Here is a 15,085-nt window from a genome sequence, read left to right as displayed (position 1 = left end):
GTGAGGTGTGCTTTGGCCCCCATCCTCGTTCCACGTGCCCACGGGGCGGCACTTCTGGTCGTCAGCCCTTTCGGGGTGGCAGGTCAGGCCCTTCAGGTAGCAAAAATGATAGCAGTTCCACCAATACCACCACATCTGCTACAAAGTAGACGCGGGCGTCTACGGGATCTGGCCTGCACACCAATTAAACTGGACAATTTAAGATCTATGTTGACTCATTATCCAAATAGGGCTGGAGCTTTATATCTGTAAAAGGGCTTCTCTGTGGGTTTCCGCATTCCGTTCTTTAATGCTAGACCACCTATGTCAGCGGGCAACCTAAAATCAGTCATAGATATGCCTGGCGTAGTAGTTCAAAAAACTCAACAAAGAGTTAGACCTGGGCAGAATTGCAGCCCCCCCCTTTAACTTCCTACCTATCCCCAATCTGAGAGTATCTCCTCTGGGAGTAGCGCCCAAAAAGACACCTGGGGAGTTCAGGCTGATACATCACCTGGCCTACCCAAAAAGGGGTTATCTCTTAACGATGGGATTCCACCTGAGCTGTTAACAGTAAAATATTCCTCATTCGATCATGCGTTGGGTTTGGTAGGATCTTGTGGGCATTCAGCTTTGTTAGCAAAAATGCGACATTCATTCAGCTTTTAGGTTGCTTCCAGTACACCCGGAAAATTTTGTTTACTTGGTTTTAAATTTGGGGGGTCCTTCTACGAAGATAAGGCCATGCCAATGGGCTGCTCTGTAGCATGTGCTGCATTCGAAGTCTTCTGTTCCTTTTTGGAATGGGCAATACGTTGGCGTACAGGGTCTCCACATTAACTCATTGTTTAGATAATATTTATTTATCGGACCTCGTGGTGACCCTTTATGTGGCAACCTTCTGACAGCATTTGCCGCTCTGGCTGAAGAATTAGGGGTGCCACTAACAGCAGAAAGACAGAGGGACCCTCAACAGTCCTTACATTTCTGGGCATCCAAATTTTATACCATCAATGGGACTTCTAGCTTGCCTGAAGAAAAACTCCGTAGAATGCACCTTGAAAGAGTCACAGTCTCTTATCGACATCAAAATTTTGCTTGCCGGGTTATCTCCCCGGGCAGGGCTTTCTGTGCTCGTTTTAACCAAGCCGCGAGGGGCGTTAGAGCCCCACACCATCGTATCAGGGTTTCCATGAACATGAAGGAGGATATAAAAACGTGGCTTAATTTTCTTGAGCAATACAATGGCATATCCCTCTGGCAACACAGCCTTGATTTAGGACGGCATCTGCAGGTCCAGTCTGATGCTGCAGGCAGCATCGGTTTTGGGTTTTATTTTAATGGACAATGGTGTACGCAGCGTTGGCCTGTGGGTTGGCTCTTGAGAAAACGTCATTATGACCGGCATCCAGAGCTCATGGCCCCTGCCACCATTCGGGCATATGATAGAGCTGTGCACCACTTTGAGAGTTTTTGTCCATTATGGGTCGGGATGGTCTGTGGCCTGTCACAGAAACTTTGGCTCTACGTTACTTAGCCCATTTAAAAGACATTGGTAACGCTGCTAGGACTATCGGAGTTCACATGGCGGCTATTTCTTTCTTTTCAAAAGCACATGGTTTCAATGATCCTTGAGCATCCTCTCGAGCCAGAAAGGCTGTCAAGGGCTGGCAATGCGAGGCACCGTCCATCAGGGACGTCAGGAGGCCAGTCACTTTGGCTATGCTAAAAAGGATTGTACGGCTACTGCCCTCCTTGTGCGCTTCTAGCTATGAGGCCACCTTATTTGAGGCGGCATCTTTTTTAGCCTTTTTTGGGGCGTTCTGACTTAGCGAACTTGTGGCTCAATCCCGTCATGATTTGACCAGCAGGGCTTTACTTTTGGGTGACATATGCCTTCACAGTTCAGCACTGACGATCGTCATTCGTCGGTCTAAGACTGATCAGGCGGGAAAAGGGATGAGTGTCCGGCTGCACAAGGCCACCACTGTTCGGCCTTGCCCTGTCAGAGCTTTAAAAAGGTTTTCAGCTATACAGCCACACAAAAAAGGATGCTTTTGATACATGCTGATTGCACACCGCTGACCCGCTATCAATTTATCAGTGTTTTTAAGGCTTCGGTCAGCTCCATGGGCTTCCCCACGTCTGATTTTAGTGGCCATTCCTTTCGTATAGGAGCAGCCAAACAGGTGGCTGGTGAGGGCATGGCTGTCAGCCAGATACAAGCCATCGGCTGATGGCGTTCTGCATCGTATAACTCTTATGTCAGGCCTGACCGCTTTTTTCTTCTAATTGTGCTCCGAGTTTTAGGACCGTGGCGGACTGTGTGGGTCGTGGGCCACAACATCGTTTTCTGGAATGGACGTTATGCGGCTGCATCTGGATGGGGACAGCATTTGGGACTGGAGCAAGCAGTCCGGGTGCAATGGTTCGGCCAGCAAGGCATGCGTTGGCGTTCGCTGATACCGGTCCTTCATCACTTGCTTGAAAGGTTTGGAGCTCCTCATGCACTGGTCCTCCAACTGGGTGAGAACGTCTTAGTACATACTCGAGGCAAAGACCTTGCTGCTGAGATTTGTCGTTATCTCTCGACATTTGCATCGTTATGCCCAGCAACGGTGATTTGTGGGTCGGATCTCCTAGAAAGGAGGTGCTGGAGAGGTGCCCACAATGTGCACAGGGTAGATGTGACTAGGAGGAAAGTCACCAACGCTGTTGGGAGGGTAGTGACCAGACTAGGCGGAGTGATCATACGTCAATGGGACATTTCTTTCCGCATAGCGTCACTTTATCGCCGGGATGGCGTGCACCTCACCAGCTGGGGTATGGACCTATGGCTGCACAATGTTCGGGGAGGCTTAAGGAATTGGCTTCAGCTGTGAAGTGTGGCGGAAGCTGCAAGGGTCCGAGAGTTGAGTTCGGGTCCGAGAGTTAAGTTCGGTTTCCCTGCGGCTGCAGGGGCCCGTGAGTGAATCGGTCTCCTTGCAGCTTGTTGCGGTTTAGCATGTGGATGTGTCATTTTGGGGGGGGAAGCTCCATAGGAATTGGGCGCTTCCCTGGTTTTGGGAACCCTATCCCAAGGGTTTTGGGAGAGGCTTCAGCGACATGCCCTGGCGGCTGGGCAGGTGTCCGCCTCTTCCCAAGTGGTGGGGGATAACACCCAGTGGTGTTCGTCCTGGTGTCATCCTGGTACTGCCATCCCAGTTGCCCACAGCGGGAGTCCTGTGGGCAAAGGTTACTTCATGGCCGTGGTGGACACGGCCTGGGCACTTGACACATCACGCATGCTGCGCCACAAGGGTCGCAGCTGTTTGCCAATTCCAAGCTGTGGCCAATTTATTCCAAATCAATCTAATTCTTACAATTAAATGTTTATAATGTTGTTGTTTAGTAAAGTTGTGTGTTAATAAAATGTTAACTTTTATAAAAAATGTTTGAATTTATTGAATAGCGACGTTCCTTTTAATTAACCCTGGGTCAGCAAGATAGGGTTCCCGCCTTACCGGGAGCCATCTTTGCTGCCCCGGGGGGAGGAGGAACGATCGCAGCAGAGGGGGAGGGAAATTGGGTCCGGCCGGCCAACATGTGCGCTTGCGCGCGCACGGGGGCTCGTGCCGGACCCGATTTGCCCGGAGACAGCCTCCTCATTGGCTGGGGCAAGGAAGGGCTCCGGCCAATGAGGGCGGAAGGCGGGAGCTGGGTGGGGGCGTGGCTAGCCTCGCCCCTCAGTATATAACAGGGGGACGGGCCCGCCCACAGCTCACTCCGTTTTCTTTGTGAACCCACCCACCCTCCCTAAGGTTTATTGGCTTATAGTCACAGCTTGGGGCGGTTTAGCATGTGGATGTGTCATTTTGGGGGGGGAAGCTCCATAGGAATTGGGCGCTTCCCTGGTTTTGGGAACCCTATCCCAAGGGTTTTGGGAGAGGCTTCAGCGACATGCCCTGGCGGCTGGGCAGGTGTCCGCCTCTTCCCAAGTGGTGGGGGATAACACCCAGTGGTGTTCGTCCTGGTGTCATCCTGGTACTGCCATCCCAGTTGCCCACAGCGGGAGTCCTGTGGGCAAAGGTTACTTCATGGCCGTGGTGGACACGGCCTGGGCACTTGACACATCACGCATGCTGCGCCACAAGGGTCGCAGCTGTTTGCCAATTCCAAGCTGTGGCCAATTTATTCCAAATCAATCTAATTCTTACAATTAAATGTTTATAATGTTGTTGTTTAGTAAAGTTGTGTGTTAATAAAATGTTAACTTTTATAAAAAATGTTTGAATTTATTGAATAGCGACGTTCCTTTTAATTAACCCTGGGTCAGCAAGATAGGGTTCCCGCCTTACCGGGAGCCATCTTTGCTGCCCCGGGGGGAGGAGGAACGATCGCAGCAGAGGGGGAGGGAAATTGGGTCCGGCCGGCCAACATGTGCGCTTGCGCGCGCACGGGGGCTCGTGCCGGACCCGATTTGCCCGGAGACAGCCTCCTCATTGGCTGGGGCAAGGAAGGGCTCCGGCCAATGAGGGCGGAAGGCGGGAGCTGGGTGGGGGCGTGGCTAGCCTCGCCCCTCAGTATATAACAGGGGGACGGGCCCGCCCACAGCTCACTCCGTTTTCTTTGTGAACCCACCCACCCTCCCTAAGGTTTATTGGCTTATAGTCACAGCTTGGGGCGGTTTAGCATGTGGATGTGTCATTTTGGGGGGGGAAGCTCCATAGGAATTGGGCGCTTCCCTGGTTTTGGGAACCCTATCCCAAGGGTTTTGGGAGAGGCTTCAGCGACATGCCCTGGCGGCTGGGCAGGTGTCCGCCTCTTCCCAAGTGGTGGGGGATAACACCCAGTGGTGTTCGTCCTGGTGTCATCCTGGTACTGCCATCCCAGTTGCCCACAGCGGGAGTCCTGTGGGCAAAGGTTACTTCATGGCCGTGGTGGACACGGCCTGGGCACTTGACACATCACGCATGCTGCGCCACAAGGGTCGCAGCTGTTTGCCAATTCCAAGCTGTGGCCAATTTATTCCAAATCAATCTAATTCTTACAATTAAATGTTTATAATGTTGTTGTTTAGTAAAGTTGTGTGTTAATAAAATGTTAACTTTTATAAAAAATGTTTGAATTTATTGAATAGCGACGTTCCTTTTAATTAACCCTGGGTCAGCAAGATAGGGTTCCCGCCTTACCGGGAGCCATCTTTGCTGCCCCGGGGGGAGGAGGAACGATCGCAGCAGAGGGGGAGGGAAATTGGGTCCGGCCGGCCAACATGTGCGCTTGCGCGCGCACGGGGGCTCGTGCCGGACCCGATTTGCCCGGAGACAGCCTCCTCATTGGCTGGGGCAAGGAAGGGCTCCGGCCAATGAGGGCGGAAGGCGGGAGCTGGGTGGGGGCGTGGCTAGCCTCGCCCCTCAGTATATAACAGGGGGACGGGCCCGCCCACAGCTCACTCCGTTTTCTTTGTGAACCCACCCACCCTCCCTAAGGTTTATTGGCTTATAGTCACAGCTTGGGGCGGTTTAGCATGTGGATGTGTCATTTTGGGGGGGGAAGCTCCATAGGAATTGGGCGCTTCCCTGGTTTTGGGAACCCTATCCCAAGGGTTTTGGGAGAGGCTTCAGCGACATGCCCTGGCGGCTGGGCAGGTGTCCGCCTCTTCCCAAGTGGTGGGGGATAACACCCAGTGGTGTTCGTCCTGGTGTCATCCTGGTACTGCCATCCCAGTTGCCCACAGCGGGAGTCCTGTGGGCAAAGGTTACTTCATGGCCGTGGTGGACACGGCCTGGGCACTTGACACATCACGCATGCTGCGCCACAAGGGTCGCAGCTGTTTGCCAATTCCAAGCTGTGGCCAATTTATTCCAAATCAATCTAATTCTTACAATTAAATGTTTATAATGTTGTTGTTTAGTAAAGTTGTGTGTTAATAAAATGTTAACTTTTATAAAAAATGTTTGAATTTATTGAATAGCGACGTTCCTTTTAATTAACCCTGGGTCAGCAAGGGGTACTTGTAATTGGGACTGATCTATCTGTTTGGAACACAGTACAATCCTTTAGCAGTTATAAACCACTGAAGTCAATGGCCCTCACAAGTCAATGGGTTTAGAATGGTTTAACTCTGTTCAGGATTGCACTGAAAATCTGCTCATCCTTATATGTGTATTACAGTGCCATATAATAACATGCAATTAATGAGTTTGGGAGGGCAAACTGCTTCTCCTTTGGACCAGAAAGAAACCCTGATTATTACGTATGGTAAAATCTTCAATGGAGCGAAGAGAACTGGCAGATGAATCCATCGCCATCTGTCTCTAGTTTGCTAATACAAAAGAATGCAAACACAGTTGATGAATTTGCATTACTGCATACTCATTTTCTACAGTGGTAATAGGCTATAGATTTTTCTTTTCTTTTTTAAAAAAAAGAGATTTAAGCAACTACATCCCATTATTTTAAAATAAGACTTTATCTAGTTGCCAAGCTACAGAATGAAAACATCAAGAGCAAAACTGAAGAAAATGGAGTGGTTTCCATATGGGAACACATGAGCTAATAATTTGTTATCAGACAGCCTTTTTCCTGTGGGGGGGGGAAATTGAAAGGAGAGATAATGATATGCTTGTTTTCATGAAGCTAACTGTAGCTGATATCCCATGTTTAATATTCAGAATGCTAGGACTAGATAATGAGACACTATTAGTTGATCTAAAATGGTGTAGACTAGACTGTATACTGTCCTTGTGATGAACAAAGAGTTAAACTTTAAAAGAAGCTCAGAGAAAGGGAGTGGGTGGAGCTAAGGAGCTCACAGTCTCAGTTCTGAGGAAAGGAATTGATTCTGATATTGGTGTGTGTGTGTTAAGTGCCGTCAAGTCGCTTCCGACTCATGGCGACCCTATGAATGAAAGTCCTCCAAAATGTCCTATCTTTGACAGCCTTGCTCAGATCTTGCAAATTGAAGGCTGTGGCTTCCTTTATTGAGTCAATCCATCTCTTGTTGGGTCTTCCTCTTTTCCTGCTGCCCTCAACTTTTCCTATCATGACGGTCTTTTCCAGTGACTCTTGTCGTCTCATGACGTGACCAAAATACGATAGCCTCAGTTTGGTCATTTTAGCTTCTAGGGTCAGTTCAGGCCTGATTTGATCTATAACCCACTGATTTGTTTTTTTGGCAGTCCACGGAATCCGTAACACTCTCCTCCAACACCACATTTCAAAGGAATCTATTTTCTTCCTATCAGCTTTCTTCACTGTCCAGCTTTCACACCCATACATAGTAATAGGGAATATGATGGCATGAATTAATCTAGTCTTGGTGGCCAGAGTCACATCCTTACACTTCAAAATATTTTCTAGCTCCTTCATGGCTGCCCTTCCCAGTCTCAATCTCCTTCTAATTTCTTGGCTGCAGTCTCCCTTTGGTTGATGGTGGAGCCAAGGAATAGAAAGTCTTGAACAATTTCAATTTCCTCATTGTTGATCTTAAAGTTGTGTAATTCTCCTGTAGTCATTACTTTTGTTTTCTTGATGTTCAGCTATAGTCCTGCTTTGGCACTTTCTCTTTTAACTTTCAGCAGTAGTCGTTTCAAATCTTCACTATTTTCTGCCAATAATGTAGTGTCATCAGCATATCTCAGATTATTAATGTTCCTCCCTTTAATTTTCACTCCACCTTCATCTAAATCTAATCCAGCTTTCCTAATTATATGTTCTGCATATAGATTGAAGAGATAGGGAGATAAAATACATCCTTGTCTGACACCTTTGCCAATTGGAAACCATTCTGTTCTAACTGTGGCCTCTTGTCCAGAGTACAGGTTGTGCATCAAAACGATCAGATGTAGTGGCACACCCATTTCCTTTAAAACCAGCCATAGCTTTTCATGATCCACACAATCAAAAGCTTTGCTGTATATATTAGTAACCTGCGTGAATAGTAGCTGTGTGTGACTCTGGGAACCTGAGGGTTCAGTTTTGCCTAAGCTGGTGTAAAATCCTGTTCAGTGACAGGAAGAAACTGGGAGGAAAAAGACCCTTCCTCAGGTCACTAAGAGGGAGTAGGCTCTGGGAAGGAGATATTCCAAATACAGGGTGTTGTTTAGGATTACTGCCACAGAGGTGGGGTATATCTTTAGTGAGAACTGGAAGAGAGATTTGTGGAGAAATCTCCATACTTCTGTGTTTCTTTGGGGAAGAGGGACTGCATGTTCTCCACCTTCCCTGATAGCTAGGCAGCAGAGTCTGAATAGAAACATCTATAAGAAGTTCTGGGAACTGAACTGAAGTTGTGGACTGAAACTAAGAAGTGTAATTCTGTTCCATCTAAGATCTATGCATTCTTTGAAGGGAAACCTATAAAATATATCTGGTTCTATGCTTTTCACAACCACCATTTCCCTTCCAAATACATCACTTGTACACTGTTCAATAAATCTCTGTTACTTGTTTGTTAAATTGAAAAAGCCTCTAGTGTCTCATTTCTACTGAGGTAAAATAAGTAAAGGGGACTAAGGAGGGGGGGGGGAATTAAAACTCCAAATATAACATTCTGGCAAACATGCAGTCTCTCTCTCCCTCGGCACGCATGAGGGGTCATGATATATCATTTATTGCATGGAATTCTGAGAATACTAAGAGGAAGAAGTTTTGGTTACTGGGGCTTTCTATTTCAGTGGTACTTTCCCCACAGCATTATGCACTCAACTGAAAGAATAAGCCATTCTTACATTAACAGTGTTATTACTGATACATTTCAATAGTGACTTTCACTGATACCACTAATAAGCCAATGAATACCCCTTTCATAGAAAGCCATGTGACATTTCAAATATACCAAGTATAAGAACAAAAGAAGAAAAAATAAACGTACCAGTATTTGATTTTGATAGTAAGGTTTTATTAAGTCTGCTTTCACTGGCTCTAGGGTCAAAGCAACTTGCCAGGTCAGTGGTCTTTCTTACTTAAGCCACCTCCTTGGGTTAAATCTTGATATATCAGAAAATTCCACATGTTTACAATCTTTGCCCTGATTACACGGCTGCTGGGGGGGGGTGCTTGGAGGACTAAATACCAGGGACAAAAGTCATCTGGAGGTCCCGTGAAGCTGGAATCATGGGGCATTTATGCAGGGTCGATTGTGATGCTTGCTCAAAGCTGCTTTTTTAAATCTACCCTTTAAAATCACTATTCACAGTCCCAATGCAAGAGGAGAAAGTCAAACAAATTCCACCCCCCATCACCTGCTCCTTTATTTGCATAGCCATTAGCAATGGTAATTTGCATAGCTAAGCCATGGCTGTGATTTTTCATGGTTCCTTCAGTAAATGCTTTGATGCAGGGGCGGAGCAAATACAAAAGGTCATGTTAAAGGGACTCTTAAGAAATGCGAAGCAGATATGTGCCGGCTTCGCAGTGATGGCTGGAATGACATTCCAGCGTGAAGAAATAAAAAAAAATATGCAGGGCGCTTCAGACTGGAACGTGCTGCTAATTGCCAAGCATAAATGACCATGAGATTCATCAGCAAGCAAAACCAAGCATTTAAAAGATGTGGGGGAAATGCTGCCTCTCACTCAGCTGTTTTTTACAAGCAGTGTTTTCCTGTGTTACTTAGCAGAACGGAGGAAAGGTTCTGAGCTTTATTGATTGACTGCAAGCTGTAGCTGGTAGGATTACATGCATAGATGAGGTATTCCAATTCTGAAGGGTGGGACTTTGAAATTGGTGTGTGCGGGGGAGGAGGAGATTCTAATGCCAATTAAAAGTGACTGCCCATCTTAGCTTTCATCCTGAATATAGTTTTTGTTTCCTGTGTTGTGTTCTCTAAATCATTCAGAAGCAATTTATTGTTTTTATTTAGGGCTAATTTATTCAGAGCCCCATGGCGCAGAGTGGTAAAGCTGCAGTACTGCAGTGCAAACTCTGCTCACGACATGAGTTCGATCCCGACGGAAGTTGGTTTCAGACAGCCGACTCAAGGTTGACTCAGCCTTCCATCCTTCCGAGGTTGGTAAAATGAGTACCCAGCTTGCTGGGGGTAAAGGGAAGATGACTGGGGAAGGCACTGGCAAACCACCCTGTAAAAGAAAATTCTGCCTAGAAAACGTCGGGATGTGACGTCACCCCATGGGTCAGGAATGACCCTGTGCTTGCACAGGGGACCTTTACCTTTTTACTAATTTATTCAAGCGAAGTGGCTGCAGCATTGGCATCTTTTCTCAATAAGTAAGATGACACATATCAGAACAAGACCAGCACTGACTATTTTGAACATATTTGCTCGTACAACACAGTTCTATCTTCATGAAGAGCTCATGACATTATTTGCTTAGTGATGAGTTGGGTATTGGAAAAACACTTGAACACAGGAAACTATTCTGGTGATGGGGGATGGCAGCACAAATAGCCCTGCCCCCCCCCCAATGCTAGTTTGATCTCATCAGATCTCAGAAACTAAGCAGGGTCAGCCTTGGTTAGTACCTGGGTAGGAGACCACCAAGAAAGTCCAGGGTTGCTATGTAGAGGCAGGCAATGGCAAATCACTTCTGTTCATCTCTTCCCTTGAAAACCCAACAGAGTTGCCATAAGTTGGCTGCAACTTGATAGCATTTTCTACCACAGGTTTGTTTGTTTACCTTTAGTTTTCTTTGTCCTTCCCCTGGGACATATCGCTACTATGAGAATGGGATTTTATATATGATATTTCTATATATTACTTTTCCACAGCCACTGTATACCCTTGAAGATAGAGCACGCTTTTTATTTACATCCTTGTAGTTTCATATACTAGTCATAGGATAAATATACATGGAGGTCAAAGGGACAAGAAGAACAAAATATAAAAATGCTTACCAAAGAAATAAATATTCTAAAAGGTGTGAATGTTTAAGTAGACATTTGTTATGTAGGTACACCTTCCTGTTTTCCTTGATGTTACTGTAGTAACTAAAAGGTGGCAATCTCTATGCTAGTTTTTTTACTAATGCAATGCAGTCATTTCCCCCCCCCCTTTTAGCTTTCACATTAAACTAGTACTCACAGGGTCTTGCTTGCAGAGTCTTCATTCTGGTCAGGCTCTTCCTTGGCTTGGTCTGTATCTTGAAGACACTGGCAGTTTTATGAAACTAATAATTTTCCCATTGTCAGGCTTGTCCACTTAAGACAATGGGAATAGAGACACTAAGGTGTTGCACCAAGAAGATGTCACATCTTCCTCAGATGATACTCTTAGGTTCCTTTTTCTCTCATTTTCCTGTTATAGATCATGGGCTCTTCTGCTGTAGCTGTTTTTATTGGATCCACAGGCAACTTCTGAATCTTCACTGTTAGTTCATCCTGACTGACTTTCGTTCTGAATGACTGACCAGACTGAGGCTGGCCTTTTGTTCTGCCTCCACCCCTCCGGACCCTTGAGCCCACTATACACAACATTATGCACATTTAAAGCAACAGGCATAAGAGGATAAGCAGTCAGGGGTGTGCTAGTCTCTCCCCCTCCCCATGCACAGTTACCGGCTCATAAGCATAGTGTCTACAAGTATAGAAAACATAGTTACGATAGGCCATACATACTAGGCCTGCTCGGACAGAAATATTTGCTCTTAAAGAATCACAAATGACATGTATTTTAAAAGGAAAGTATCTACTAAGAGGGCTGTTGTGAGGATAAAATGGTACAGAGGAGAAACAATGTAAGCCACTTGAGGTCCCAATGGAGAGAAAGGTGGGCATAAATGAAGTAAGTAAATAAATACGATAGTCCTGATGATGAAAGACTTCTTGGCTTCTTGTGTTCATTTACCTTTGTGTGTAGTTCCACAAAGGAAGTGATTTGCTTTGAGCAGGTGAGCAAAGGTTGGAAACATTTTTTACAAGTGTGTTCTGTTCCCTCTCAAGAAACTTCTCACAGTGTTTCTTCCCCACACAGCCCAATACTGATAACATGTTTTCCCCACCACAGTGCATAATTTCTGGAAAACACAGATGGCATGACATCAGAATAAATTATATAATTAAACCATTTTAGGTAAATATTTGTTTGATGTTTCAAAAGTGCATGTGAATGGTACTTAGAAATACCTAATATCCTCATATGAAAGTTCAAGAACCGACTGGGATATTTACCGGAACATAATCTGCTGGCTGTTTCCAAAAGACAACAGAGACCACCTACATCTCCTGTTCCTTGGAAAAGTGAATGCTTGTTAAATGGTAGCTGTGTCATCAGATAGTGATGCTGTCCTGCACGTCAATCCTCTAGTGGTTCAGATATTGTCAGATTAAACTGCTTCCTTTCATTTCTCTCAGTCATGGATACAGCTGCTTCCTTTCTCTGGGTGATTATAATCAGTGCTCATCTTCTATATATGCTGTATGATTAAATGGAAATGGCAAGAAGCTATCTATTTCAGTGAAAACAATGCATTGGTGGATATTCAGCTATACATCTTGTTCTAGCCGAACAAAAGCAGGTATGGTGATTATTCTTATGTCCTAGTACCTGACTGAGATAATTAAGGTGGATGAAAAAGCAGCTGAATTTGCCCAGCTTGACCAAGGCACATGTGATGCCTATGGATATGAGAAATGCTCCAGGGACTAACAAAACTTCTGACAGCACTTTGGGATCAGGGAATTTGGGGGTGGGGCATCTGTTCTCCAATCATCCAAGTAATTGTGTTGCTTTCTTCCTTTTGTGTTGCTTTCTTCCCGCTGATACAGTGTTTAAAAATTGGGGTTTTTTTCTTTTGGTTTACATCCCCATCACTTGACTAAAACCTAGCTTTGGTCATGTTTGTTTCTGTCACCTCTGGGAAAGTCTACAGAAATGGCTTCCACCTGTACAAACAGAGATTTCAGATCAAACAACAGCTAGGATATCTGCTATTTATTTATCAAAATGTTAACAGTTAGGAACATTGGAAAGGAATTGCATATTTTCATGGTCTAGCTTTTTAGCCTGTTGGCATTACAGCCACAGGATTCCCTCCTTATGAAAGGACAAGTATTTAGAGAAGCATAATGCCCTGGTCTGGCTGATAGCATAGGACAACTGTTCCAAAGCTTAGATCACGCAAGTGTTCTTCTTTGTGGGAAAGCATACAGGGAGCAGAAGCCCCGAATGTGGCAGGGAAGCAGTAGAATCAGGGCAGGCATGACAAAGATGAAGCAGCCTCTTTGAGATGAGGGCAGGGAACAGGAATATCCCACACAAACACTATGCTGGAGGCTGGGAAAAGGGCCAACTCTTTCCTGGCTAAGCACAAATAGCTAATGACAGCTGTTGAGGCAGCAAGACACTGAGCTATCTACAGACTTATATAGGAGGTTGAAATCCCGGCAGTTCCTGATAGCCTGGTTAAGGTTTCAGCTCCTGCCAATGCTTCTCCTCTTCAGAAAGGCTGGAATGTGGTAGGTCCTAGGTTGCCTATTATATGTTCCTTCACAAGGTCATTGCCACTTCCCAGTGGTCTGTGGGAGACTCCGGTGATGCAGGATACTGGTTAGGCTCCTGTAGCAGCTTCGAATCAACCAGAGGTGTTTATGAGGTACAGGTCTCCTCAGGACGTTTTTGGTCAGTTGAATCCCTGGAGATAGGAATGAGGACTGTACTGGTAGTTGGGGAAGTTCTGCAGGGTGTGCCTGTGTCAGTATCAGCTGAGCTGGGATGAGTAGTGGCACATACTGACATAAATTCTTGGAAGTTATTACTTCTCCAATTATATCCCTCTCACAAAAGATAATCTCTGACAAATTTCAGATGTGGGGAAAGGCTTGAGAATATAAAAGAAAATGGAAAGCAAGGTACAAGTTTACCATCCCCACAACTAATTGGCACCCTTCAGATGAGAGCAGAACACCCCTTTATCTATTTCTCGTTCAGTACTGGGTGTCATGTCACACATGTCCAGTAGGGCTTTCCAAACTATTGTGAGATGATGAAATCTCATGAGCATTTAGGTGCCACTTTCAATGCATTAGCAAGGCATCTGACTCATATTCTACCATGTCACTTCAGTGAATAGGTCAGTTCCCTTACCCCAGCATCAAGTGTTAGGTGGGTAATGACCTCTGTAGCAAACCCAACCAACAACTGTATATAACTATAACCATTTATGCAGGGGGAATTTGCTCTGGGTTTGCCACTCAGCAGATGCACATTTTTTCTGATCTGAATTCTCAAAACTGTATTCATGGGGGCTTTTTGTGCCAAAGATATTCCAGGACTCCCCTGTGCTCAATTATTCAGCCACAGAAAAATATGAAGTTTCTGAGTCCCTCCCCCCTGACAACACTGCTTTGTAATTAGCTGTAATGTATTTTTGTAATATGTCACCAGACACCCCACCACACACACTGAGGCTTCCTCAGACAAAGAGGACCTTAAAGCAGAGGAATGCAGTGGAACAGAGCAGCCACAGCACGCTGAACAACCACAGGCAGAAGAGGCCTCCCGTGTCTACAGCCACCCAGTGCAGGGGACTCAGCCTCAGGCAGTGCTGCCAGAAAGCCCTCCACAGCCATTGAAGCAGAGGCACAAAAGACTCAAAGCACAGCTACATGATTGGAGAAGTGCCAGACTACAAGCTCAGTGAAGGACACTCAGTGAAGGACACTGTAATGAGGCTAACAAGCTTCACCAGGCAGAGAATGCTGGTCAGGGTAAAGCACAGCAGTTGATTAACTTCAGGGCTACTTAAGCAGGCCACTGTGGCTGACCCATTGTGGGAAAAACTTGTTGCTACCACTTTGTGTTGACTGAGCTCTGGTCGTTTCTGAGACCATGTGACTCTGACCCTGGACCGGACGCTAACCCCTTGTTTGGATTATGCTTTTGGTACTGCTGCTTGGAACGTGAACCTAGAGACAACCGGGCTTTGGATTTGGACCACTCCTGAGTCCTGACCACACCTCACACCTTTGTTCCTCAGACCTGCTGCTGTACAGGACACTTCTGAAGGTTGAAGAAATCATGAATAATCCAAAGGAAGCCCTGAAGCAGTCCCATGGGGATCGTGAGGCAAACTCCCCCTGCATTAAATGGCCTATGAGTAGAAATTGCTCTTGTTGGAAAATTTGAGACATACATAAGTAAATTATTCATTTTGCAATGATAAGATTC

Source organism: Euleptes europaea, chromosome 16, assembly GCF_029931775.1.
Source record: "Euleptes europaea isolate rEulEur1 chromosome 16, rEulEur1.hap1, whole genome shotgun sequence".
Lineage (NCBI taxonomy): Eukaryota > Metazoa > Chordata > Lepidosauria > Squamata > Sphaerodactylidae > Euleptes > Euleptes europaea.
Note: the sequence above shows the minus strand (reverse complement) of the source record.